This window comes from Mus musculus, chromosome 6 (assembly GCF_000001635.26).
Source record: "Mus musculus strain C57BL/6J chromosome 6, GRCm38.p6 C57BL/6J".
NCBI lineage: Eukaryota > Metazoa > Chordata > Mammalia > Rodentia > Muridae > Mus > Mus musculus.
The window spans coordinates 32635716-32659331 of record NC_000072.6 but is presented as its reverse complement, the minus strand read 5'-3'; the positions used below and the strand labels follow the sequence as shown (position 1 = coordinate 32659331).

Below are 23616 nucleotides of genomic sequence, written 5' to 3'. Positions count from 1 at the left end.
GGCATTTTTCACATACTTGGAGGATAGAAATCTATACCAGGATGCTAGGAAATTTGGTTCTTGGTGAGCCCTGGCTTTCCTCTGTGTCCACCCAGGAATGTGCCCATTCAGTTTCTTTGTATATGCAGAGAGAGAGCTCTGGTCTCTTCATCTTTGAGGAACATTAGTCCTACTTAAATAAGAGTCCACTTCTGTGTCCTTCTAACCTTAGTTAATATCTTCAAAAGCTGTCTCCAAATATACAGGTTAGAGGCAAAGGCTTTAATGTGTTAATTTTGGGGCACACAGTTTAGTTTATAATCTCTAGTTACTTCTTTATTTATGTTAAGTCTCTCCTACCAATTGAAAGATCCCAAAGAATGTAATGTGTTTGCTTGTCAGTTTCATGATGGCCATGGCACTTTGGTCACTCGTATAGTTTGGACCTTAATTATCCTCCAGATGTCTATATGTTAATATCAGTTCCCCTAGGTAGAATTATAAGATCATCTAACATGGGGTCTAGTAAGAAGTCTTTAGGGCGTACTCCTTGGTAGTGTGCTCCTGAAGCAGACTGTGGGGCTGTGGCATCCCCCTTGTCTTTTGCTCTTTGTCTTGTGAAATAAGCAGTTTTACTCAACTGTGTTCTCTCACCATGATGGGCTTGCTGTCTTTGTACATGACTAAAAGTGATGAAGCCACCCAGTCATGATACACAACCTCAAAACTCTGAGGCAATGTGACTCCTTTTCTCTTTGTAAGATAATTATCTCAGTTTGTTATGGTGAAAGAAATCTGACCAATATATTGTTCTACCCCATCTACTGTGTGATCTAGCATACCATAGCTACTCCATGATATATATTGACTCATTGATATTGTTTGCAAGATAATTATCTCAGATGGTTTGTTAGAGTGAGAGTAATCTGGCAAATACATTGTTATAACCCATCTACTGTGTGTCTTAGGGTTTACATTGCTGTGATGAGATACCATAGCCAAGGCAACTCTTACAAAGAACAGCATTTACTTTGGGGTTGCTTACAGTTTTAGACGTTCAATCCATTATCATCAAGGCAAGAACCATGGCAGTGCCTAGGAAGGAATGGTGCTGGAGAAGCCAAGAGTTCTATATCTTGTTCTGAAAGCGAACAGGAGAAGACTGGCTCCCATGTGTCTGGGTGGAGGGTCTCAAAGTCTACTCCTCCAACAAGTCCATATCTCCTAACAATACCTGTGGGTCAAGTATATTCAAATCACCACACTGTGTCACCTAGCATACAGTACCTGCTCCATGATAAGTATTGGTTTATTGATATCTCTTTGTATCCTCTCCAATAACTGAGCAGTTTTTGATTTGTGAAACAATGCTAGAAATGGGATCTCCTACCTAAATCCCTGACACTTGTGTCAAAATACCAAATTCTTGGGAGGCTGAGGGCAAGAGGATTGCCAAAAGTTTGAGGCCAGTGACTACTGGGACATTTAGGGCTACTGTATAGCAAGGCTCTGTTTCAAAGGAACAAAAGCAAAACAAAATAGCAAAGCCTATACCAAGATGTTTGAAGGAACAGCTTCCTTGGGGTGGGGTGGGGTGTTGGAGAACAGGGTGAAGTAGCATTTGCCCATATCCTGCCTCCTGTATCCTTTGTGTTCATTTGTCTGTGGCCTTCAAAACCCTTTCAAATATAAAAGTTGAGGGATGACTTAGGTGTTCCTGAGGAATGTCAAGTCACTGCATACCTGAGGTCAGCTGCATTTCCAGAAGAGAATGAATCACAGAGAGCTGCTGACCTCAAGTCTCTGCTCTGCTCCAAGTGTACTTCCCTATTTGAGTGCAATGTGGGGTGACATCATGTAACTCAGAGCCTCTTAAAGCCTTTGAATGATGCTAGACTTGCTGCTGCTTCCCTGAACCTCACATTGCCTTACCAAGAAGCCTCATTACAAGGGGACTTTTAGACATTTGCTTAGCAACTTTGGGATAGAGGGGATGGTATGGGACAGCAGCTGGGGTGTGAATCTGTGATGTGGCCCCTGTATTCCACAGACTCCTAGAAAGCCCATTCTAGAGGTTCCACAACCAACACACTAGTCTTTATGGAGTGGCCCAATCCATGCAGTTATGAATCCAGGCTGTGAACCTCAGCTCCCATCCTTAGCACATCGTCCTGCCTCTAAGCTTCCTTTCTTCTTCATCAAATGGCCAAGGCAAGCCTAGAATGCTCTATGTCATCCAGAATGATCTCAAACTGCTGATCTTCCAACTTTTCACTTTTGACTGCTGAGATCACAAATGGTCCCCACCCTCCATTGTTAGTTTATATGATGCTGGGGATTAAACCTAGAGCTTTACCCATGCTAGACATGCATTCCACCAACCAAGATGCTTTCACACCCTGTGCATCCCCTGGTCTGCCCAGCCAATTTGTTTATTGTTGTTGTTTTGGTTTTGTTTTTCTTTTCTTTGGTTTTGTTTTGCTTTTGATCTATCTGCCCCTGAATCCTCCATCATTCTGAAGAGGAAGGCCAGCCTTTAAAGTAGTGGTTTTCACCTGTGAGTCTCTACCTCTTCGGGGGTCAAACAAACATTTCACAGAGTCACTTAAGACCAACAGAAAGCACAGATATTTATATTATGATTCATAACTAGCAAATTATAGTTATGAAATAACGACTATAATAATTTTATGGTTGGCAGTCACAACAACACGAGGAACTGTATTAAAGCATTGGGAAGGTTGAGAACCACTGCTTTAAAGCCTTTAGGAGGCTATAAATTCTTGAATAGACAGAGCCAACCTTAAATTCAGGGCCCTCTTGTAGCCATGCCATAGTTTCATTATATTTCAGTTTTATTATATCTATATTTCTGTTGCTTAGACCATAATGCCACCAACTAGGTATATTATTAGAGAGGTTTCTATTGGCTCATAGTTCTGGTCCAAGGTCAGGGTCTATATCTTGTGATTGCTGTCTTCCTGGCAGAGTTCCAAGATGGAGCAAAGTATCACATGACATATTTGTCCCTATGTCTGCTGTTCTTTTTTTGTAAAGCCTTAAGAATTCAATCATAGAGGCTCTGTCTTAATAGGCTTGTTTAATTCTAATTATCTCCCCCAAAGTCTTACTTATGAGTAAGCATTGTGAAATTGCATTGTTGCATTTCTTCACAGAGGGGGCTGAGATTTCAACAGAGAAAAGCCGGAGGGGTGTGGTCAAGCCACACCAAACCACAGCACCATCCTTATCTTGAGACAAAGATGGACTGTCTTCCTGGCACCTCACTCTGCTCTAGAGCTTTCCAGTAGTGATGATGCCTTCTGAAGCTCGGGGACCTCAGTGTCCAGCCAAATGGTCACTTGCTCTCGGATCTCAGAGGCTCCTCATTCCCCAGTGCCCCACCCCCACCTGCTTCCTTTCCTGTTATGCAGAGATGAGACGTGATCTTCCTCTCTTTGGAAGGTGCCATGAGCAATCATTCAGACTTTCAAGCTTATTGAAACTGGCCCTCACAAAATTCTTGCAACGTTAAATATATAAAAAATATTTTTGTTCACCCTGGTTGGATAAAGGTTGGAGAACTTGCCTGGTGGAGTCTTGAGGTGAAGTATGTGATGCTGGTTTTAGAAAGAGCCAGTCCTGGGAGCTGAGGACAAGCCTACGTATTTCTTCCTCCTTAGTCTTCTAGAAACCAATGTAAGCAGTGTCTACTTGCCAGTTTCTTTTCCTGCTTATTGCCCGAGCTTTTGTCCCCGCTGGCAAGAACACACTCAGGACAACCGGAATCTTCTGCAGCAAAGCTTTTATTGCTTACTTATCAAGAGGGAAGACCCCGAACGGGGAAAATGGCGCTGCTTATATAGCCTGCAGCGTGACGTTTCAGCACCTGATGTGGCGTGACAGCTCCTGATTCGTTGCTCACCCATCACCCCATTACTATGCCACGAGATGGGCAGTGACTAGGCGTGAGTTCACTCTTGCACTTGCGCATAAGGCTTATTTACTAGTTAGGCGCAGTGGAAGCCAGCACCGTCTTACAATGGTGATTGCTCACGGCACGCACGTGATTGCTCGCGGCATGGCTCTCCACACCTGCTTTCTGTGAATGATCTCCATTCTGTATTCTAGCTCAAAATGGTTTTGAATCTAGCACAGGATTGTCTCACACCTGTCAGTGGCATGTCTCCAAATAACTTACCAGTTCTTGAGGATAGAGGCCATGTCTTATCTGGCTTCCTAAGTCAAAGAACACAGTTTTTTTTTTTTTTTTTTTAAATCTATTTGAGTTTGAGCTGTGCTGCTTAGAGAAGGAAAATGTGAGTATAACATGACCTTGTCTCCAAAACATAAGCATCAGAGACATTTCAGTGTGGCACAGTGGTGGCCAGAATGAGGTATGAATGCCCAACTTAGGGACCCAGCTCAAGTAAGAGGCAGGTGGAGAGAGGAAGCCTCACAGAGCTCCCTTCAGAAGCTTAGACCTCCCTCATCAAGGTCTGCAATGTGAGGTAGGAATTAGGCAGAAAAGGAGAGTTGTCTGTACACAGTGGAGCATGGTAGAGGCCCAGTGGCACACATAAGGCAAGTGTGATTAAAACAGCAGCAATGCTCTGTTGGAGAACCCCATCTTAACTGCTGGTGCGGTTTACCTAAGGGAGTAGGGGACGGGTTAAATCTGCATCTCAGAAAGCCTCCTTTAGGGAAGTTGGGTTATGGAGATACCTGTCAAAGCTATCTTCCCCTGAGCCCTGATGAGGGTCAGAAGCAGAGAGCAGCTGGGGAAAATGTGTAAAGTACCTCAGAGGGAGAGAACAGGACCAGAACAAAGCTGTAACTTTCGCTGCTCAGTTACAAATAAACACTTTATGAAAGTCAAACCAAAGAAGACACAATCCACAAGGAACAGGATGCCAGGCCCCAGTTTGCTCAGTCACCTTGGGCAGATGCTATTTGTCTTCCTTTGTCTTGGGCAATTAACTGCCTTGGCTCATTTTCTCATTTTCAGATCTCTGAGCTCGGAATACTGTCCTCAGACCACTGGTCTCATTGTTTTGGTATGTTCCTCCCCTCCCTCCCTATCTCCCTCCTTCCCTCCCTTCCTATCTCCCTCCCTCCCTCTTTCTCTCTGTCTCTCTACCTCTCTCTCTCTCTCTCTCTCTCTCTCTCTCTCTCTCTCCATTTCTTTACACACCTCACCTTACACACTGGCTCCTCTCGGGCCCAGGATGATCTGTAGCTAAATGGAGGATGGGAAGTCTACTTGGGATGAAGGCTGTCTTGGCAAAGAACAGATATGAGTTTTCCCACCTTGGAATGCTCCCTGTATTGGGGCCTAGGGTCTCTCATTCACCCCCACTTCCAGTGAACCTAGAAATTCTGCACTGGGTCCTGAGCAAACAGATCTGGGGAGATGATTGGTGACTGCAAGGCACCACAATGGGTCCCAGATATTTCTCCCAGATCTTCAGCAAAATCCAAAAAAACTGAGAATATACAGCTTTCTGTAAGTTTGAATTTATTCTGCTTAAGAACTGACTTTATCCTGAGATTATTTCTTCCCATTTTGTGGTGTTAACAAGTCATTTTAAAAATGAAATGATAGCGATAACAGGATTTATTTTTAATGTGCTTATGTGGCAAAACAGAAACTTGGCAATCCTGTGTTGATCTACCCTCCCCCAAATTATTTTGAAATTTTCTTGACGTGCAAAGTCTGGAATCTGGGAGCCTTTGTGGTAGATGCTCTGCTCTTGTTTCAGGGGTGGCTAGCAGAGCACAGCCTGACCTGGAGCCAGGGACAACACGGGTTCACACCCAGCCCCAGGATTATGAGCTTTGGCTTTCTAAGCCATAAAATGGGCCAAATGTAAAACCTACCTATAGAGTTGTGAAGATTGAGTGAAGAGTGTGAGCTTTATTATTAACATGTGATGTAAAACCAGGGTTCTCTTCAAGGAGCCTGGGATGCTTTGCCACAGTTGAGTCATCCAACATGCCTCCCTCTTCTTTTCCACGTAGAGTCTTATAATAGGCAGGGACAGAAAGAGAAGGAGACCAGACATAGAAAGGGTAGTGAGCGTTTATAGAGCATGAGTAGTTGTTTCTGGGAACCAAGGAGCCTAGTAAATGCCAGCGTAGGACCACAGATACTCAAGTCCCTAATATAAAATGATACAGTATATGATTTGCACATAACCTGTGATGGTGGTATGCTTTAATCTGTTTCCAGGTTATACCGTAAGGAAAAGATGTATTTTATTTTTAATTATGTGTACATGCATGACTATATGCTCACAAGTTCAGGGGTCCATGGAGGCCTGAAGAAACCCTCAGATCCCCTGGACCGAGAATTCAGGTGGTTGTGAGCTGCTGGATGTGGGAGCTGGGAACTGAACTTGGGTCTTCTGCAAAAATAGTGTGTGCTCTTCCCACCGAGTCATCTCTCCAGTGTCCAGATTGCTTTTTAATACCCAATAAAATGTGGAATCTGTGTAAGCAACCATGCCTTTCTGTTTAGGGAATAGTGCCAAAGAAAATGTCTGTCCATGTCCATTACTCACATACTTTTTACGTGACGATTTTGATCCATTGTTGGCTGCACCCAGAAGACTAGAACTTGTCGATTTGGAAGACTAAAATGATGGACTCTAATAGGAGAACCAAAAGCAACTTCAAACAGCTGTCTCCACCCCTAAGAAGCTGCTTAGCTTTCTGTTTCTCCTTGTTATTGATAGGCCTGCTCTGAGCTGTGTTGGAAAGTTGGGAAAGTCTGTGTTAACCCCAGAGGAGTTCCTCCCTGCAGAGCCCCTCCCTAGCTGCCTCTCTATACCTCCTCACTCTGGGATGGAAGAGAGCTCCTGTGACACTCCAGCCTTGTTCCTGTGTACAAGGAAATACCACGAGATGGAGAGTCTTGGTGGCCAACCCAACTACATCTGGAAGGAACTACAATCCAGAAATGGAAGGCACACCCGTGAGATGTTTTTGCTTGGTTGAAGAGGGTGAATCTACTTCCAGTCAGAACCTTTGAGGTGGGAAGACATTAATCTACGTCATACCTTCTGCTGAAGGCTTATATAAGGACATAAAGGAAGCTTTTGCACTTTGCCTGCTTGCCCTCGTCTTGCTAGCACATCCATTCCTTCACAGACATTGGAGACCACTTCTTTAGGATTTCAGCATATACTAAAGACCAGCTAAGACATCCCACCCTGTGAATTGAGCAACTACTGGATTCTCGGACTTTCTATTCACAGCCAGCCATTGTTGGACTAGCTGGACTGCAGCCTGGAAGTCATTCCAATAAATCCCCACAAAAGTATATACACATATATGTATATATGCATATACATGTGTATATATGTATACACATATATGTATAGATATGTATGTATAGATACACAGATCTATACATATATATTAATTCTTTATATTAATTACACACACACACACACACACACTCACTCTATAAGTTCTGTTTCTTCAGAGAACCCTGACTAATACAGACCAGTAATTCATAGAAAGTTTTGGGACCTCAAAGGGAGATTGCTTTAAGTTTGAGGTTTGCCCTGCAGTGCTTACAGCTGACTTATCTGTATGTTGAGACGGGCCCTGCTTTAAGAGTGTAACTCTTCACATCGGCTCAGGCTTGTATCATGGATTCAGTCTTTTCAGGTATTGTGGTTTGAATGAGATGTCCCCACTACGCTTGGAAATTTGGGTACTTGCTTCCTCATTAATAGCATTCATTGTTTGGGGAAGCTTAGGATGTGTGGCCTAGCTGGGCGAGCTTCAAGGTTTCAGAAGCCACCACGTCATTCCAGGTTTGCTCCCTGCTTCTGCTTGAAGCTTGGAATGTGAGCTCTCAGCTGTTCTTGCCACTTTGGCCACCTGCTGCTGCCATAGTGGTGACAGACTCTTATCCTCTGGAATTATAAACCCCAAGTAAACATTTCATTCTAAAGGCTGCCTTGGTTGTGATGTTTTATCACAGCAAGAGAAAAGTAACCAACTTACAAGACAAAGAAGGGACACAATAGCCTGAGGCTTGAGACACAGCACCTCAGGATCTCAGGGAACACTCAGAAAAACATCCCCACTGTCTTAGTCAGGGTTTCTATTCCTGCACAAACATCGTGACCAAGAAGCAGTTGGGGAGGAAAGGGTTTATTCAACTTACATTTCCATACTGCTGTTCATCACCAAAGGAAGTCAGGACTGGAACTCAAGCAGGGCAGGAAGCAGGAGCTGATGCAGAGGTCATGGAGGGACGTTACTTACTGGCTTGCTTCCCCTGCCTTGCTCAGCTTGCTTTCTTATAAACCCAAGACTACCAGCCCAGAGATGGTCCCACCCACAAGGGGCCTTTCCCCCTTGATCACTAATTGAGAAAATGCCTTACAGTTGGATCTCATGGAGGCATTTCCTCACCTGAAGCTCCTTTCTCTATGATAACTTCAGCTGTGTCAAGTTGACATAAAACTAGCCAGTACACCCACCCAGAGAACCAAGCTGAACCAATGAGAGACCACGCCTCCTTTAGCATGAAGCTCAGCTCAACCACATACCTGATTAAGGATGGCCCTTCCCCCCGCATCCAGATGATATTCTTTCTTCAAGATTCCATCTATTTACTTCATTCACCAAACCCCTGAGGTAGCTCCCAGTGGCCCGTGCTGTGTCTGCTGTTGGAGATAGGATGAGAAGGAGGCTCCTTGAGACCCAAGACTTGGTCTCTTAAACTTAAGCGTGTGCCTCACAGAGATGCAAAATAATGAGAAAACACGATCCATCTTCCAAAGGATCATTTTTACTTGTTAATTAGGGAAGGAAAGGAAACAAAGCCACCTAAATTCTCAGTAATTTAAAATAATATTCTTATAGTAAAATAAACAGAACTATTACAGAATTAGGAGTAAAATTTGCATGTAGTTAAAAATTAAAACTTGAGATTTCAAAGAAATTTCATGGAAGTGGTTTTTGTCGTTTTTGGATACCATCCCAGAAACTTGAGAGTAAACATGTTAATTCTCTCCTGATGATGGGCACATTGGTTAAAAGTTTAAAAGTTCTTTCTGTGTATCACAGAAGGGGATAAAATAGTTTTAACAAGAGAAGAGACCTAATAAAGATGGAAGATTAGAAATCTCACGCTTGTGGAATACTGAATTTATAGATTAAACACTTGTACTCATTTCTGTTGCCTTCCCCGACTCCACTGAAGTGCTCATAAAGTTTTTTTTTTTTTTTTTAAGGCAAATAATGTTTGCAAAATTGTGTGAGGTAGAAGGCAATGAGCACATGACAAGTGACTTGACGGGAACAGAATTCTGTAACTATGCCAGGACAAGAAGAAACACATTTGTTTACAGCAAGAAACAGACCATAGGCATCCTTCCTGGAAGTCTATTTTTGCATACTTATTATGGACATGTGTGGTGGCTGCCCCTCATTCATATGCAGAGGCTTTATCCCTAAGATTATTGTATTTGTGCCTAGGAACTTTCACAATCAAGGTTAGATAGTGACATGAGGGTGGAGTCCTATGTTAGTTAATCTTGACTGTTAGCCTGACCTGTTTAGGATTACCATGGAAACACCCTTATGTGTATCTATGATGGCATTTTCAGAGACTTGAAAGGGTTGGCCTCTGTGTGGGTGACACTATTCCATGGGTGGGGCTACTGGGCTTTATAAAAGAGGAGAGCAAGTTGAGCACCAGCATCCATCTTCCTGTCACCAGCCTCCTCAAGCTCCAGCCACAGTGGTTCTCCAGCCATCATGGACTGTACCTTCAGACTGTGAGTCAAAATGAATCTTTTTTGAAATTGCTTTTGTTAAGGTATCGTGTCAGAAATGAGAAAAGAAACTAGAGCAACTCCTAATCAGATAAAACTACTTTTCTTATTAACAAGAGATAGTGAACTCTCTAAAGAAAAGCCATGTGAGGACAAAGCCAGAATACAGCTTTCTGACCCTCATTGGAAAGCAAAATGACTGCATATTAGTTACTTTTATATTGCTGTTATATGCTGCCACAATAAAAGAACTTATAGATGAGTTTATCTGGGCATATAGCTCTGGAGGGCTAGAGTCCCTGATTGTGGACCAAAGGGAGTAGTTGGAGTTCACATCTTGAACTGCGACCGAGCTACAGAGAGAACATAACTGAAATTGCAGTAGTTTTTAAAGCCCCAAATCCTGCCTTCAGGGACATACTTCATCCAATACCGTGCCACACCTCCTAAACCTCCCAAACAGGTCCATCAATTGGCACAAAATCTTTAAATTGCAAGACTATGAGGGGCATCTCATTCAAACTACCATAGGCCAGCACCTTAATCTTTTAGCCCCTAGAATTCTAAGAATGTAATTTTTCGTTGTGTATATCACTCATTCTATGATGTTTTGCCATGACAACTTAAGCAAAGTCATTGTGGTCATTGAGAGGAGAAATGGCTGAAAGTGTTTATAAGGAACATTTCAATTCATAATTCTCACTTCTAAGAATGCATCTATTCCCCAGAGCACATTTCATCATGGAATGATTTTTTTTTTCTGTCTATTGGGATTGATAGTTTTGTTGAGTATAGTAATCTGGGCTGGTGCCTATGGTCTGTCAGAGCTTGTAGAACATCTGTCTAGGCCCTTCTATTTTTCAAAGTCTCCATTGAGAAGTCAGGTGTTATCCTAATAGGTCCATCTTTATTTTATGTGACTTGGTCTTTTTTCCTTGTAGCTTTTTAAATAGCCTTTCTTTGTTCTATACATTTAGTACTTCGGTTATTATGTGTCATGGGGGGATTTTTGGTCCTGTTTGTTTGGTATTCTATATACTTCTAGAACCTGGATAGGCATTGTTTTCCTTTAGGTTGCAGGAGATTTTCTTCTACTATTTTGTTAAATATAGTTTCTGTGCCTATGACCTGGGTTTCTTCTTCTATACCTATTTTTTGCAGGTTTGGTATTTTCATGGTGTCCTTGATTTTCTGATTTAACATATTTTTTGACTGAGCTATCTATTTTTTCTACCTTGTCTCCAAGACTTGAAATTATCTCTTCCATGCCTTTTAGTCTGTTGGTGAGGATTACCTCTGAGAGACAATATCATGGAAATGAAAAGTAAAATAAAGGAAATAAATCTAATAGTGACAAGATAGAGTTGGGGGTGATCTTCAATATATTAAATGAAAATACTTAGAGATCGAAATGAAAGAGAAAAAGGAAATTCACAAGACTTCAATTTAGATTAAATATATTTAGAAAAGAAGACAAAATAAAGAGTCTAAAATTCTACATTCAGTCAAATTCTTAGACATCTCAAACATCTTAGGTATGTGACCTTTATCAGGAATTCAGAAAAATGGGCAAACTTATGAAGGTCATGTCTATGGCCTAGTAAGCTACTGTGCTGGAGGTGGGAATTCTGGAAAAGTGCAGTATCTCATTAAAAGACTGGAAAAGTATAGTATCTCATTAAAAGACCAATTATTCTACCTATCTTTATAGCATGGCTTAAGGCAAGTCTGACTTCATAGAGGTGGTCCCTCGGCCAGGTCAGTGACCCTGTGCCACTGGAATGTGAGTTCTCCATCCAGGCTAGAGATTTGAGTCTCTTGACCAGAAAGGATTTTTTTTCCTACTCTAATATCACCCTCTCTTAAGAGATAGCCCTACAATTACTTGGGAGCCAGAACAGAGACCAGACTCCCCAGATCCTTTGGCATCTCTGACCTCTAATCTCACAAGGAAGAGGGTGCCAAGAGGCTCACTGGTTATTCATAAAGAAGGTGATTTAAGGATTGATGGTGAAACTGACTCTGAAGCAGTGGATAGGGTGTGGAGAATCTAAGTAGGTCAGCTTTTGCAAAATTTGCTAGGAGCAGGGATCCTGATGTTCAATCTGTGGATTGCAAAACATCAAATCAACAACCCGTGAGTTATGTGGACCAAGTTCAAAACTTATACCAGGACTTACAGTTTCCAGGCTCATACATTCTTTCCAAAGACTGACTAACCCTCTGATTGGGACTTTGCATGAGAAATGGGACCTGAGTTTTGAGTCATTTTCTAGGCTATGAAGACAAGTTTGTGCCTGCAGTGATCTCTGGGATAGACATTTGACAATTTGCAGGGTTTATGATATGTTTCTCAGTGTGATAAAGACTTTGGAGAAATGTGGGCTCACCACCCTGGCATATGCTTATAGCCAGGAAGTAGAGAAGCCCATACTTTGCATATTGCTATAACTCCAGTGGGTGCTATTCCATGATCATCTCAGCATTACAGTGACAGCATTACAGAACCTCAGGGATGATGAGAAGGAAAAGCATTGGAACTTGGAAGCTCTGAATAGGATTCCAAGACTGCCCCACCCTTGATTATCTGTGCCATCTTGCCCATCACCTAACCTCTCTGCAATTCCATTTTTTTATTAGGAAGATGGCAATCTTTGACCTGTTTCCTGCGCAGATGCTCTGAGGACTGTGTAGGACAATGCAGGAGCAAGTACTACATAAACATTGAAGTTGGATGTGACCATTTCTGATGACAATATAAACAAAGAAGCCTCTTTCATTCTCTCCTAGCAAGTGTCTGCTGTGTGCTGGATTATAAGGCATATTCTGGAAGGCAAAAAAGCAAAAAACTGGCAGAAAGCAACTAAGCAGAATACAGAATGTCTTGGGTCTAAGGCAGGCATTTCTACCTCTTCATTTTTTGGTGTCACCTTTGGGTGTGGAGCCACGCATTCCAGAGATTGCTTCCTGCCTGATCTTTGGATGGCAGAACCTTTGCATAGGCAATTTGTTTACTGTTCTCAGGAGAGCCTAAGGATGCAAAAGCCCATGGATGAAAGAGACCAACCAGAAGGACCCTGGTCCTCCCTGTTTATTCTGTGGGACTTACTTCCCTTGGTCTTCTTTGATTGTTTGAAGGCCGCTACTTTGGTGGCATGAGATGGGCAGGCTGTCTCCTTGATCTTTCTGAACCTTTGCATCTGACTCACCAGTGATTGTCTTTTGAAGTCCATTTCTCCACCCCGCTTCCCAGTGGTACCCAGAAACATAGACAGCTGGTCATCATTGATGGAGTGAAGCTAGGGCATAGGAGCTTTAATTCTAGTTCCTATATATAATGAGAAAGGGGCCAAAGGGGTGACAAGCCACCTAGAGGTATGGGTTGGTTTTCTTTTACAGACACAGGACAGAAGGCTGCACACATGGCTTGTGATAGCCTCCCAGCTGGATGACTGTGCTTCATGAAATATGCTGGGCATATTCCTGAGGATTCTGCCTCAGAAAATCTCTCTGCTCCACATAAAGTCAACCTCAACATTTAGCCATGCAGTGGTTTCATCACTGGCCCCGACCTCATAGGCAGCATGCTAACAGCAAATGTTATTCCTATAGTCTCTGACCTCTCATGAAACAATGCTGCAGCCATTCAGACTCTGCAGCAACTGATGCTGGTGGTGGATAGGGCATTTCTAAGGGAACATCCTCCAAGCCTGATGTTCAGTGACCAGAGTCTCCCAGTTAGAGGTACTTCTGAAGCTGCTGTGGAGAGCAGGAAATTGATAATGTGTGTTTCTTAGCCAAACTATAGAATATTCCAGAATCTTATGGACCCATGTAGCTCCTAATTATTTAGATGGTTTCTAAGATGGATTATTCCATCCTGAGACATATACCTAACTACCCAGGGGACTGACCCTGAATTTCTTCAAGCTCTTTATAACACCCACAATAATTTTAATAGATAATTCTCATTACTGATGATGGCTATGATGAGTGGATACTTAAGTGCTCATAGTTTGTTTGTGATGTTAAATCAGAATAGGTGGTCTGGATTGGTGGGTATCTCTTTTTCAATAGACTTATCTTTCATTTGGGTTTCTGCTATAGCTTCCAGGTTCTTCATAACTATTTGCATCAAGGTAGCTGAAGGAAAAACATGGACCAGTCCCAGAACTTGGAAAAACCATTCCACTTCAAGGTCAGTGGCTGTGCTTAGAAGCTAGACTCTACTAAACTGATCAGAAGCAAGCCAGTTATTCGCAGTCATCTCAAAGATCATGGGAGTGGATGAGGTTATGAAGTCATGCATATTGAATGCTCTTTAATTTTAGATGATAATGTGGTCCTATAGTTTGAACATAGTAACCATCTAAGGAGCTTATCAAGAAACCCTGGCAACAGAGTGCTGCTATTGTCCTATACTTCTCTAATTATATTCTCTATATAGTAGTATACTACTATATATAGTAGTTTAGCAGTAAGAGTGTGGCTCCATTGTTTCTGGAATATTCTAGATCTTCTAGGAGTAGAAATAGAGTAATGAAAAAAATCACTATTTTATTTGTAGAGATTGCAGTTCTTAAATAGTTTCTATTTTCCTCCCTCCCTTCCTCTTTCATCCTTTCCTCCTCCCTCCTTCCTCTCTCCTTTGGCAAGATCTGACACATCTAGGCTGGTATGTAGCTTGCTTCGAATCTGAGGCTAGCCTTAAACTTCCAAACTTTCTGTCTCTATCTCCCAGTTTCTAAGATTAAAGACACGCACCATCATACCCATTTATAGGTATTTTTGTTAACAAAAGTAATTAATTCATAAACTTTTAATTTTCAGTATTTTTTTTCTATAAAATTCTCTTGAATTTTGATGTTGCTTACACACTAGCAAGCACAGATAACAGCAATAAAGCCAATGAACTAGAAGCTTGTAAGAACTAGCAGGAAGAACCAGAGACACCATTTTGTGTGTGTGTGTGTGTGTGTGTGTGTGTGTGTGTGTGTGTATGTGTGTGTGACAGCTAATCTTTTGGACATATATATGTATAGTAACTGTATTGTAGTTTACATATGTGATAAAATTACATTGTCTTCAGTTAGAATGGTTGGATTGTCGTTGCAGTGAAGACTACCAATGTCTCCTGAGCTATTCAGACACTATAATAATTTCTGGTCTTGGTATTATCTGAAAATGGTTAAGAACCACTGACATATGCTTCGCTCTTTTATAGAACTGTTTATTTTTCCTAAGGTTACAAAGCAGGAAAAGAAATCTTCATGAAGAAGGCTTTTTGGGACTTATTCCTTGCTGACATTTTCCCAGTGTTCTGAGTCATTCTATCTGAGCCATAGCTTGATAAACCGCCAAGCTCAGCAAGGCCCCAGAAACACAGCCTAACACATTTTTAACTTTTTCTAAATAATTCAGATCCTTTTCATGTATGCTTTGATATGAAGTCCACAGTGATACTCCTTAAATACATTCTTTCCTACCCACTTCTTTCATGTGGTCTGATTGCTCAGAAACTGCCCCTTACTTTCAACCTCTACTTGTCTTTTTCTCTCCTCTTTTGGCCACAACAAGCATCCAAAGGGCCCAAACATCATCTGGACCGGATGAGTCTGGAGGAGACAAAGACCTTGATCTAGAGGCAGGAGAAGCCGAGAAGAACCAGAGGAAGAGGGAGAGAAAGGTTAGAGATTGATGGTGGTTGTCCCATGTCTCTCTTGTCATCCTACTAACAAGACTGAAGCCTCCTGCTGGACCATGTCTCAGAGAGGCCATCCCTGGTCCCTTGAGTAGCTAAAATGAGAATCATTATGGATTCATAGTAGAACCATCTAAATAATTAAGAGTGACATGGATCAGAAGACCCTGAAATATTCCACACTTTGGCTAAGAGAAGGGCTATCCATGTGCTGGTCTCCATGGCAGCCTCAGAAGCATCTCTTAGGTGTGGGCTCTAGGCATTGGTTAGTGCATCAGGCTTGGAGAACTGTTCCCTTGGAAATACCCTATCGACCAGCAAGGTCAATTACTGCAGAGAGTCTGGAGGTTGCAGAATTGTTTTGTGGGAAGTAAACAACTACCAGGCATACTCAATTGTCAAATGATTCATTTAGCCTCCTTATCTACAAAGGACATTTTCCACAGCATCCAAGATGCCTAAAAGTGGACCAGTATTGAACCCTGTCCTACTATGGCTTTTCCTACGCATAAATACCTATAATAAAATTTTATTTCTAAATTAGAGTAATTAAGAGTAAGAATAAAACAGATTATAAAAATGTACTATAAGAAAGCTGCACGGGTGGTCTCTTCTCAAGAAATCTTATTGTAGTTTGCATAAAGGGTTTAGCACTAGCAGGGCACTAAAATGGTAGACAGAGACAAGGGAGGCTACTGTGCACATCTATAAAGTGCTATATAGGTATAAAGTGATGTAGCCTGTGACACTAAGAAACAGAAGGAATCCAGCCTATGCCTTCATGAGATACGGAGAAGAGTAAGCGGTTGGTAATGTGGTATCTTGAGCATCCTGGACCAATTGTACAGGTGAGTAAGGAGCTAAGTGACATAGCAGAAAAGCTTCCTGAAGGTCTCATGTTGTACCAGAGGCTGCAAATTGTCCCCCAATATTCCTTCTATTCTTCCCTTAATATGGGTGACTACATCTCCCAGGAGTCCTTGCAGTTTAGTTTGACCACATGACAAAATTTTAATCAATGAGATATGAGCAGAGGTAATATATGCAATATTTGGTTTCTGCCTCTAAGATGAAGCGTGACCTTCCTCCTTTTGTGCTGATATCTAGAATGTGTACCAGGGGTGATAACTGGATCAGCCATAGGTGGCCATAAGCTATTGATGTTGAGTTTCTCTTTGTGTATATGGAGACCAAGATACCAACTCATAAAAGACTGAAAAGAGCAGTCCAAATTCCTTCATCTACTAAACTACTTTAAATCCCATAATACAGTTCACTAGCCATCTTTTGGTCAGATAATCTGGAAGGCATTTGGAAAATTGCCTGCCAATATTTTAAATTTCATGAAGACAGCCTTGGTTACCTATAGGTACTCTTCCTATGTGATACTACTAAAAAACTTCTAAAAGACAAGGTGCAACTGCATAGGGGAGCTAAGTCAGCCTTTAAATAAAAGAAGTTATGTTCTGGCTTAAAATCTAACTTGTTTCTATTAGGTAGCCAGAGAACATGCAGTCAGGATTATCTTTCATCCTGGCATAGTGCTCTCTAGCCCAGGTCTTTGGGTTACAGCAGAATCTACCCTTCAATTTCTTGGCAAGCCTTTCCACATAGGGCCAGAATACTCAATCTCACCCTTAATGTCTAGGTTTGGTCTTCAGAGAGGGGCCATTTCGTACATCTTGACCTCTTCCTTAGCTATCCTTCCTTCTTCATGGTGCTTTGACTCACCGTCACTGTCAAGATGCATCTGCTCAGCTCAGTGTGACTCTCGGAGAGACCAACCATCAGGAAATAAGCTGATGCTGATGGTGGCATTTAGGATCCATGCATAATAGTGTCACTTGAGACAAGTCACAATGTGCTGCAGTAACAAAACCTTCTAGAGCACAAGGCCAGCATGATTCAGCAAGGTTTCTCATTTTAGCCATTCAAGGCACCTGGGATAACCCTCTCTAATGTGTTGACCAACAAGAAGGTTTGGGCTACTTTGTGAAATGAGAAACGAAACATGGAAAGTCATTTATTTTTGCCTTCTAATCAAAAGGACTCATCGACTGGACAAAACAAGTCATGAGGTCACTCCTGACTTCAAGGTGAAGAAGGATAGGAAGTACTGATAAATAGTGGTGGTGTCCACCACAGAGGTCATCTGAGAATGGGCTGAAGGTCAAGCATGCTGCACAGGATCATTCAGAGGTACAGAGAAACAAGAAGGATGGCTAGGTAAATTCATTATTTTCCTCTCCCTTTACAACTTCTATTTTCTGAGTAGATCTGTTATTTCCATTATAATGAGAATGTCTATTTATAATATACATAATTTTGGACATGTGTTGTATGTGATTATAATTACAAGTAAACAAATATGTATATACTGGGGGTGGATGCTCAAAAAAAGTTTTATGGGTAAGGCAAGCAATAGAAAATATTTGAAGACCATTGGCCTTGAAGAATAGAAGCCAGAAATTCTTAAGTGATAAGTGCTGAGGGACCTTTGGAAATAAGGCACCCCTTAACCCCTAACATGCGGTGCACATACTCTCATTTTCCTTGGCCAATTCTGAATCTCTTTTCAGAAGCTTTCAGGGTCAATACCTGAGATGTTCTTATAGAGCAGAGGCTATGGCAAAGTGAGATGGGGTGAGTAACTGTTCTTCCCGTTTGTCTACAGCAAATGTACAGGTATCTGTAGCCCTGAGCAGAGGCATCATAGGAGCAGCTGACTGCAGAATGTGGGGCAACCAGAAGAAAGGAGGACTCCTGAGGTGAGGAGGAAGACCAAAGAAAACAGAAGCAGGAAATCTGGACTGCTCCTGCCGCTACAATGGCTGGAAGCCTTTGAATGATTCACTTAAAAGCAGTTGCTAGCTGAAGCTGGCTATTGTAGATAGTGATGGGGAGGGGGAACAGAGAGGGGTCACTAAAAAGAAGAGAGAGGAGTGGGAAGCAAGGGAAGGATTGGAGGGAGAAATTAATATTAAAAAAGTTAGTGAACCTTACCATGGCAGCTATGTTTATCTTAGTCGAGGCTGATGCAGGAGGGTCCCGTGATTTCAAGGCTACCATGATGAGACCCAATTTCAAAGGACTAAGTGAGAAAAGGAAAACCAACTGATACCTTGAGGATAGAGAGTAAGAGGGAATGAATGAGTGTTTATGCATACGTGTGTGTGTGTACATACATGTGCATTTGTATGTTTGCTCACACATTGATGGGAGATGCGGTGGTTTTTCTGGTCACAGTGAGTGAGGCCTCCCTCATTGGGGACATGAAGAAACACTTTGTATCCATTTGTATGGCTGTCTGAAAGGAGATCAAGGAAGAGAGAGGGACAGAAGGGGAGGTGCCAGTGGGACCCATGTGAGAGATTGTATCAGGAGACAGGTCAGAAAGTATACATTGAAAATGACTCTTTATTCTATTCAAAGCCTGGTTCTACTGATGGGCAGTGTCCAGGGAAGCTGTATTATTCAGTATCACCCCTCTTATAATAAAGGCTGATCTGCCCCCAAATATCAACAGTGCTGATGTTGAGAGACAGATGGAATACATATTTTTAGACAGAGAACTGAGTCCATGACAGCCTGCCTGATGCCCCCTCAAATCTGTTGTCCCCTCTAAACTTAATAGAAGACCACGTTTTCTAAGGCCAGAATGCTTCCAGCTAAAAGCATTATTTCTCAGCACCTCATGAAATTATGTGGCTAGGTCCTGGCCGCTGAGATATAAGGGGAGAGATCCTATTTGAGGAGACAGTTGCTAAAATGGAGCCGACTTGGCTTGCAGAAGCAACAAGGGGCCATTTCTCTCTTGTGTTCCTTACTTTCTACTGCCGATAGGTGCCCTTGTTGATGGCAGAGCACAAAGTCAGAAAGAACCTTGGTCTATAATGGTTTCATGATGCCTGCAAACTGTGGACTCCCTCTCTTCTTCCAGATGAGAGAGTGCACCTGGACTATTAACATCTTTGTTGCTTGAGATTCCTATACCTAATTCTTCCTCTAGTGTTCCCAGGAAGGCTAAGATCTAGTTACCATTCACCCACCACCACCACTGTCATCTATCTATCCTGTCATCTATCTATCTATCTATCTATCTATCTATCTATCTATCTATCTATCTATCTATCTACCTACCTACCTACCTATCTATCTATCTATCTATCTATCTATCTATCTATCTATCTATCTATCTATCTATCTATCTATTTTAGATAAAGTCTCACTGAGTTGCCCAGGCTGGCCTTGAACTCACTCTGTAGCTTACACAGGTCCTAAAACTCATCACTTTCTCACCTCAGTTGAGACCACAGACCTGTACCACCAGGCCTGGAGAAGGGCTCTTTCCACTGCATCACACCTCATCTGGAGGCTCTATTCTCACCACAGCCACCTGTGTATCTCTGTACCGGTCACCCCCTCCTGCTAACCTGTCAGCCACCTTCACACAGTTGTCACCATTTTTGAAATACTAGGCCAGCCCCTGTCTTTGGTGCTATTGGCATTTAGCTCAGTCTCCCAGGTTGACACCCTGGGTTGTTTAATGAATTCTGCGCTTTGGAGGTTCACTATGGTGTGGGAGCAATAGTCAAGCTCTTTGCACTCTGATCCCTCGCAGAGACGTTCTGAAGTCATGACGGAGTGGGTCCTGAGGAATGCACGTGGGGCCCGCTGCTGTTGTCACTTTTGAAGTCTGGAGTTTTGTGGCGGTGCTTGGATTTGGAAGCGTTAAGACGTGTTTGCCAAAGGCTGGAGTTTTGATGTAGAGCGAAGGAGCTGTTACTTTGAGGGGGAGGGAAACACCTTTCATTTCTTTAGGGAAAGATAAGTAATGTAACTTTGCTGGTTCGCACTTCAGATCTTCTGGAGAGCAGCTGTTCCTTCAGGAATGGCTGGTCCAGAGGCGACATATTTAAGTTCGCAAACACCACACATTTCGATGTTAGACATTTCAGTGTTGCTAAAGAAAACCAAAGGAAACAGCCAACTTTCCCTCTTAGTTTGTCAAAGAGAGACTTTATAAAATTAAGTTGGCGGCTGGTAGAGAAACTGGCTCATTTGCCAGTCTCAGAGATGGGCAAGCAGGGTGGGTGTGTGCTTTGGGTTGGGAAGCCCGGTGATTGGAGGAGGGGCTTCCCCAGTCAGCAAGGAAGTGTCTCTCCCCCTCTGATGGAGACAGAGTGCAACTCCTGCAGGTCCTGCTTGCTACTGCTCACCCACCTCTCTAGTAGCCCAACTCTGCTCCTTTAGGAGGCAGTTATCTTCCCAAGCAACCAGGAAGCCACTCCTTCGCCATATGGACCGCTAATGCTTATAAAGATGCAGAAGGGGGTGGGGCAGGAACGGGTAGGGAGAAGAGCCTCCGGTGAATGAATGGAAAACTCTCCTTTGGATTTGGATGAATGATACCTGGGTTTGAAGGATTGCTTAGTTGGGTAAATTCCTTCTCTTAGCCTTATGCCCCCTGCTATCATTTATGCATGTTTTGGTTTGAGAATAGCAGAAGGCTGGATGCTGGCACAGAGATCTTGGATATAGTTTCAAGAAGCCATATCCAGCATTTTATCTTTAGAGGCACAGGGAGGGACAGGGAGAATCTTTTAGAAGAATTTAAAGGTCTTCTTTATGACTGTGAAGATGAGAAACCTGGAGATAGTTTTTCCCAATACGTGTCCATGGAGCAGCTATAGGGACAGTCTGGCACGTAACAGCAAAACGCCACTTACAATTGTCAGGGTCTGGTGGAAACTGAGGCAAAGAGAGTTTGTAAGGACTTGTTTCCCCTCCTCCATATATTCTAGGGAGGAGCAGGCTCAGTCAGGTCTCCTAGCATCTTGTTGAAGGGCTCTGTCAGTAGAAGAGTGTTGGCTACATCCTATCACTTTCTGTTCCGGCTCTTGGAAGTGATCCACAAAAGCCCTACTCCGTGAAGCTCTTTCTTAAAATAGTAAGAGGATGAACTTATCTGAAGGAATGGAAGGACCTTCTCTTAGAACTGGGCATAATTAAAAGTCACCCTGGTTTGGCTGGTTCACACAGGCAGATGGTAGAGAGAACAGAAGCCAGAAAATACACACTAACCAAATTAGCACTCCACTCATCTGTGCTACAGAGGAAAGGCCTCTCTCTTTTCACCATATAAGGTAAACAAAAAACAGGGCTCACTGAGCTTTGGCTCTTCATACTGTGCCATTCACGCTACACCCCCATAGGCTGCAGGCTTCCCCTTTTCACTCCAGGAAGAGGCAGCTCAGCATAGTAAGAAGCAACAGGGTTCTCTCCAAACCATTAGTCAGAGGTTCAAATCCCATTGCTGATACTTTCTAGCTGTGTGAAATTTGGCAAACTAACCCCAAAGATATTACTTATTCATATATAAAATGGAGCTGATGGCATTTATTAATTGGAGAAAACAAGAGCAAATAAACAATAAGTGGGGTACTTCTGCAGCCAGCACTCTTTCATAATATCAACCAACCCCATTCTGATGCTGTCCAGCTTTCAGCTAAAATGACAGTGGCCACAGGAGGGAAGGGGCCAGGGAGAGTGACTGTTCCAGGGACTATCCCCTTCACTTTGTTATTGTGTATCACCACATGGTATTGTAGTCAGGCCATAGGTGAAGGGAGGCCAGAGACATCATGCTACAGGGCTCTGATCCCATGACAGATCAGCTCGTGCACTGACAGGGTTGGGTAGGTCGTTGGTACAATTTGGAAGAAGGAAGTTTTGTTCTGACTATATATTTTACCAACCACTACTGAGTTCCCCCTACTCTGTGTCAGATAATGAGTTGGCTCTTCTGTCAAGGAATTCAAAGTCTAGGAGAAGAGAAAACCCACATATTCTTGGCACAGTTGAAAATACCACAATCATGGTGTGCCACCGTCTACTTGGAATGAGAGAAAAAGGATTGTCACTCCCGTGGATGCTGAGAAGGCCCAGTAGAGACAAGGGAGATTTTAGGAAGTAACTGAGGGGAAGAAGGAAGAGTCCAGGCAGAAGGGACAGCATAGGCTAAAGCTTTAGGGTGTGGTCTTGTTAGGTTGGCTTTTCAGGAAGGTGTCAGTGATACAGGGCTGCAAATATCAGACTCATCATAGAATGAGACATGAGTGATGAGTGAGGCTGGATCCCACTGTTTTATGAAATTTCAATATGAAATGTCCCTCTGGATCATGTTTTAACTGTGTGGTCCCAACCCGGTAATGCTATTTCAGGACATTCTGGAAACTTTAGGAGATGATGTCTATCTGCAGAGCGCTGGTAACACATCCCTGGGAGTGAATATTACTCCTGTCTCTTACTGTTTCTGTGTCCTGTGTCCTATCTGCCACATGCCTCTGCTGCTGTGACTTCCAGCCCAAGCACCCTTAGCCAAGTGACCATAGACTGAGCCTTTTGAAACCGAGAGCCAAAATAAACCCTCTTCCCTTTAATGAACTGTTCTGCCAGGTAATTTGCTCATATCAATGCAAAAGTGACTAGTATGTACCATGATGGGTGGGCATAATGTTTCTGTGTACTATGTAAAATTTATCCGTGAGTTATTCAAATGCTGATTTCTCCGCCTTCATATCTTGTTTTAATCCTAACATGGCATTGTAATGCTTAGGCCAAGAATCTCCTGTCTCAAGTTTGTGTAAACAATTTTTACCATTTATTTCCTGCTTGTCAATGAATGCTGATCACCCAATGACTGGGTAGAAGAGAGAGTAGGACTCGAGCTTCCACCAGCCAGAGGAAGAAACGAGAGAGAGGGAGATTGAGATTGGTCACCAGGAAGAGTGGGTCCAAGAGAGCACCATGGGAAGAAACATCAAAAGCAGAGAGAGTTAGGACAGTTTTAAACTGCAAGTATCATGGGCTGGGGCTGGGAGGTAGCCTGATGAGCATAGGAGGTTAAGGTAGATCATTACTGCCTAGTTATTGAGGTGAAGTCATAGAATAAGTGAATTTCTCTGTGTGGTTATTGGGGACTAGCAAAGGTTAATAAATATAGCTGCCAAATTAATCTACTGATCAAACTTAAATTAAAACAACTCATTTTCCAATGAGGACCTTTTCTGAGCTCAATTCAGTCCTGGAGACAGGAGAAGTTTCTGTCACTGGGTAAATGGTCAGGGGAGCTCC

General features: G+C 42.6%; 1 long non-coding RNA gene across 4 annotated transcripts; it reads left to right on the top strand.

Moving 5' to 3' along the window:
- Positions 1 to 2108: 2108 nt before the first annotated feature.
- Positions 2109 to 23336, top strand: Gm32007. Of its 4 annotated transcripts, none has more exons than XR_001785428.2 (7): positions 2109 to 2536; positions 4988 to 5036; positions 13887 to 13977; positions 15357 to 15465; positions 17528 to 17706; positions 18155 to 18248; positions 23191 to 23336. It is a non-coding gene; the product is annotated as a predicted gene, 32007 (long non-coding RNA). The 4 variants fall into 4 exon arrangements; XR_001785430.2 differs by lacking the exon at positions 2109 to 2536 and adding an exon at positions 3920 to 3947; XR_001785431.2 differs by lacking the exon at positions 4988 to 5036.
- The last annotated feature ends 280 nt before the right edge of the window (positions 23337 to 23616 follow it).